At 33.6% G+C, this 5,649-nt stretch overlaps 1 protein-coding gene and 1 pseudogene across 1 annotated transcript in view; one reads left to right on the plus strand and one right to left on the minus strand.

Annotated features, from left to right (window-relative positions):
* The window catches only part of LOC106867322 (cilia- and flagella-associated protein 65), a 720,747-nt gene that overhangs the window by 323,623 nt on the left and 391,475 nt on the right, over window positions 1-5,649 (plus strand). The gene's annotated exons all lie outside the window — the stretch shown is intronic.
* LOC128248950 (5S ribosomal RNA) lies at window positions 3,888-3,994 on the minus strand (annotated as a pseudogene).

The following is a 5,649-nucleotide window of genomic DNA, read 5'->3' on the forward strand; positions in this document are numbered from 1 at the left end:
CACATCATAAGATGTCTCGTAAAATATTGTAACAAGTTACAACATATTACAAATTTCTGGATACTCCATCTCTTCAGGGTCGCATTATTGCCATCACCAATACTATTATTAGCAAAACACACACATCATCCAAGAGATGTGCATAGGTTTGGCTTATTGTGGTTGTTTCTGTTATTATAATTGTTGCTGCAATAAAGTATCTTCAATGCATTGATTTTGAGCTCTATCCATTAAGGGACATGTATACATATATATATACAAAAACTCAACTGTGAGCTTTTTGCTAAGACTGTTAACAGATACTATATATTTTGTAAAATTTGTTTTATAAAAGTATATATTTAATATATATATATATATATATATATATAACACAAAAAATGTCACCATGCCTTGGCTAAATAAGATGATACCTGCTCATACAGCTAAAAGGCTAAACAGGCCTGAATTCAGACACAGCTTTCACACCTTTTTTAACTTGATTGCTTTCGATAGGTTTATGGTTGAACTAGTGGCATTGGAGACCTTCAAGTGCATTTTATGCGGCAGCAGCATGATTGCATTTTACGTGGCAGCAATATAAGTGCATTTTATGTGACACTGGCATGCATGCATTTTACATAGAACCAGCATGAGTGCACTTTATGTGCCACCAAGATGAGTGCATTTTATGTGGCACCAGCATGAGTGCATATTATGGGATACTGGCATGGGTGCATTTTACATGGCACCGACATGAGTACATTTTATGTGGGACCAGCATGAGTGCATTTTATGTGGCACCAGCATGAGTGCATTTTATGTGGCACCAGTATGAATGCATTTTATGTGGCACCAAGGCGAGTGCATTTTACGTGGCACTTGCATTTTCAAGACAGCTGGGAAAGAGAGTGGGGGCATGGCTGTATGTATGGATGTCCATTATGCACACACACATACACACACATGCAGGCAAGTCAATAACAATCAATTAATTCAAAAGCAAAAGCAACAAATGTGACATTCGCAGTGACTATTATTATTAATTTAACACTTGATCAAAGTTTTATGGCGAAATTCAAAAGCAAAAAAAATATGGTGTTTTGGGCATAGCCCTTCATCAGATATGTAGAAGAAAGTCTATTTAAGAAGAAAAGGTTGAAGGGAAATGAGATATAAATGGAGAGTAACCATGTAAAAATCATCCATGCTGGTACAATGTAAAAAGCACCCAACACACTCTGTAAAGTGGTTGGCATTAAGAAGGGCATCCAGCTGTAGAAGCCATTACCAAATCAGATGACTGAAGCCAGATGCAGCCTGCCATCTTGATGATGATGATGATAATGACATTTCATATTTATATTTTACCTACTATTTAGAATTTGATTCATTTGGAGGTTTTAAATTGGACTTATAAGTGTACAAGGAAAATTAAGCGGCGATCATATACATCAATTAAATCTACAAAAGAAAATAAATTTTCTAGTTATTCTCAGATGATTTGTTGCCGATATTTAATTGATGTGTAAGCAGTATGATATAACATCATATATGATTCTAAATCTGACAAAAAAAAATGTAATTTCAGATGAAGATGTATTAATGTATAGAATTAGTGTCGTTTTATAGATTGGCATGATAATATACATTAAGTAAAATTACTATTAAGATAATAATAATGATACTATGGGATGTTAACTGAGTGTGTGTCTTCAAAACTGAAAAGTAATATGAACATGGACCAGAAGCTGTAATATAAAATGAAAATTACAAAATCTTGTGGGACTTCTCCATAATGACTCACCGTACTATTGAAGCAAAAAGACCAGATATGATCACAGAGGACAAAATAAACAAACAGTGTAGGATCATTGATTTTGTAATTCATTATTATAGTAGAGTTGATACCAAAGAAAGTGAAAAAAATCGAGAAATATCAAGATCTAGCTGACTTTAGCAGAATTTGAACTCAGAATATAGAGACAATCGAATGTTGCTAAGCATTTTGCCTTGTGTGCTAACAACTCTGGCAATATATACTATTAATATATATATACATATATACAAATACATACATACATACATACATACATACATACATACATACATACAGATATATATATATATATATATATATATATTTATAGATAGACACACACACATATATATTCATATTATTCTGCCAATAATATTAATTGCTAACAAAAATGTATGATTCATCTCAATTGTTGTCATATTTATAACAAGCTTTTTATATGTGTACTCTGTGCTGATACTCCATTCAATTGATACTATTTATTTTCTAAGCCTATCATAGTGTTATTAGAAGTAAGATGTCTTTAAATGCACATTTTCATAGCCTCAAATTAAGTATTCTATGTTTGTTCGATGTCATTTGATTTTATAGACTTAAGTTACCTTTTTTTTTATTGCATTCATGTTTTTTTTTTGCTGTTTTTTTTAACCTATTAAAATTCTGAACATCTTTTTACCTACCAATGAATGGTTTCATAGAAATATCTGTGTAAATAATAATTAATGATAATAATTAAAGAGAATAATTGAGATCAATTCTGATATTGTTCACTGATGGTGCTTGGTGCCAAGATAATTAAAGCCACTAACTAGTCATTATTCTAAACAAATAAAATAATGACAGTGATGATGATGAAAATGATGATGATGGTGGTGGTGGTGGTGGTGGTAGTGGTGAGGATGATGACGACGATTAATTGCTAGAGTATAGGTGAAAATGATTGGTAGTATTTGTTCAAATTTTTACATTCGGAGTTCAAAACCCTGCTGATGTTTATATCACGTGTCATTCCTTTAAAGATTGATAGAAAAAAGTACCCATCATATGCTGGGGTTCAGTTACATGAAATTTGTGGCTTTCAAGCCTTGCACATATCCTAGAAGCATTATTAAATAGAGAGTGGATTGGCAGAATTGTCTGAATATTGAACAAAATACCTTGCCACAGTTAAATATGATTATTTTATGTTCGGAGTTCAAATCCTACCAAGTTCAACTTTGCTGTTCATTCCTGCATTATGAAATACGAAATGAAATGAGGTGATATTAGCCTTCATCAGAAAAGTCGTCAGAGCATGATAAGGCAACTGCACTCTAAGATATGACAAGCCAACTAGAAAGGTCATAGCTGACTGACAAGTTTTTGTTGTGGCTCTCAAGTGTGAGCCTAAATGGACGCTGACGTATTTCCAATAAAGGTTACACAGCAACAACAACAACAGCAATGGTCTTCCTTACTATGTGAATTAAAAGCATTAGTTCTCATTTTTGTTTTCATTTTTGACTTTCTTCTGCACTTTGCAATGTCCTGGAAATCAGTTAAAACTTACTGGAAAACATTGTTTGGAACGGAAAAATTTACAGGTGCACCTCACGTAGAAGGTTAAACTCTTTTACTCTTTTACTTGTTCAGTCATTTGACTGTGGCCATGCTGGAGCACCGCCTTTAGTCGACCAAATCGACCCCAGGACTTATTCTTTGTAAGCCTAGTATGTATTCTATCGGTCCCTTTTTGCTGAACCGCTAAGTTACGGGGAAGTAAACACTAGCATCAGTTGTCAAGCGATGTTGGGGGGATGGTGGGGGACAAACACAGACACAGGACCATATACACACACATACATATATATATATATATATATATATATATATATATATATATATATATATATATATATATATATATATATACATATATGATGGACTTCTTTCAGTTTCCGTCTACCAAATCCACTCACAAGGCTTTGGTCGGCCCGAGGCTATAGTAGAAGACACTTGTCCAAGGTGCTACGCAGTGGGACTGAACCCAGAACCATGTGGTTGGTAAGCAAGCTACTTACCACACATCCACTCCTATACCTATGTGTGATGCTTACAGCACCTAGGTTTCCCATCTAAGTACTCACTAGGCTCGACGTTGCTTAACTTCAGTGATTGGACGAGAACCGGTGCTCTCAATGTGATATGGCTGTAAACTGTTAAAAATCTAGAAAAAAAAATGTAGGAAACTATTCCTTAACTCAAAATTATGAAGGTGTGTCATCTACTTGTTGGGGTTTTGTGTCCTTGATCAAGGCTTTTCATTTCAAATTACTCCAGTCCAATGGTTCTCATCAGGGATCCACATGGCCCTTGAGGGTCCATATAAGATTTAGTTGTTAAAAATTATGTGCAATAAATTACTTATATTTCTACAATACTCAAAATATATTAACAATTTTTCATACAATTTGTAATATAAAAATAGAATGGGACTCTTTATATATCAAATGGTTATGGGGATCCACTTGAGTGAAATAGGAATCGAAGAGACTCATAAGCTAAAAATGGTCGAAAACCACTGCTTTAGTCTATTCATCTAAAATTAAGCACCAGATGAGTGCTTGCGTATCCCTCCTTCTCTCCAGCTTTCAAATTGCAGATGTTCAGCTAGATGACAGCTACAGGGGCTGATAGTATGTCTGTATCTGATCATGATTCTACTGGTGGTTAAGGCAATTAGTAAAAAGCATGGTGCTAGTTAGTAAGTCATCCTCACTTATTAGAGATACCTATGCATGTATAACAGAATTATAAACAATAGGACTTTCAAGATGCACAATTATTAGTGTACATTTTATAAGGAATTAAATTATAATTTATAAAATCTGTAGAGCACCCAGTTACTCTCTGTGTCATGCTGAGAACCAATGACTTAAAGCAATATAAACATGGTAATTATGTAAAAAAATTGTAACAAAACATACAATAGAAGTAACGTAAACACCTGAAATCATTTGCTGATATTTTGCCAAGACATTTATGGTTATTCCACTAAATGTGCAGTGACAAAATAATTTCTGATCTCTTAAAAACCTTTCTTATTATTGTAGCAGTTCCAAATTATAATGTGTTTACAATGTTTCTCCTTATATATTTGGTATACAATCTTCTTGGCAAATTGTGCCAACTTCATGTCTACTATAATTATCAATAGTCTATAGAAAAGACAGTTTGCAGTAGTAACAGCCCTCACTCCCTTACCTGCTGCTTGTCCACCTACTCCAACATCATTAGGAGGAATGAAACATTCATTGCAAAATCAATTCTCATAAGAAATATTCCCAAAAGTTGAGTCTGTGAAAACTTATTTGCTGAAGTTCTCTAATTTTCAAATTTTACCATGAAGATATAATGTGGATATGTCTATGCTGAAGAAAATGCTTTCCATGTCCAAGAAAAATGTATATGCATATAAATATATCTTTATATGTATGTGTCTATCTATATGTAATCTATCTATCTATCTATCTATCTATCTATCTATCTATCTATCAACAAGATCAACCGCACATACACAAGGTATGTGCTTTGCCAGTTCGTGGGCAAGATGCAGTTATAAGCATGAGAAGATGTACTCTCATCAAGTCTCTTACACCTATAATTACAGCCTGCCCACAAACTGGCAAAGCACATGCGTTGTGTATGTTCGATTGATATTGTTTATATCCCTTGGGCTGCTTCTAATGCATATTTTAATACATACACACACACACACACAAATATATATATACACACACAGACAAATACACACACACACATATATATATACACACACAGACACATAAATGTGTGTGTATAAATATATTTGT

The sequence above is a fragment of the Octopus bimaculoides genome, chromosome 10 (assembly GCF_001194135.2).
Source record: "Octopus bimaculoides isolate UCB-OBI-ISO-001 chromosome 10, ASM119413v2, whole genome shotgun sequence".
Lineage (NCBI taxonomy): Eukaryota > Metazoa > Mollusca > Cephalopoda > Octopoda > Octopodidae > Octopus > Octopus bimaculoides.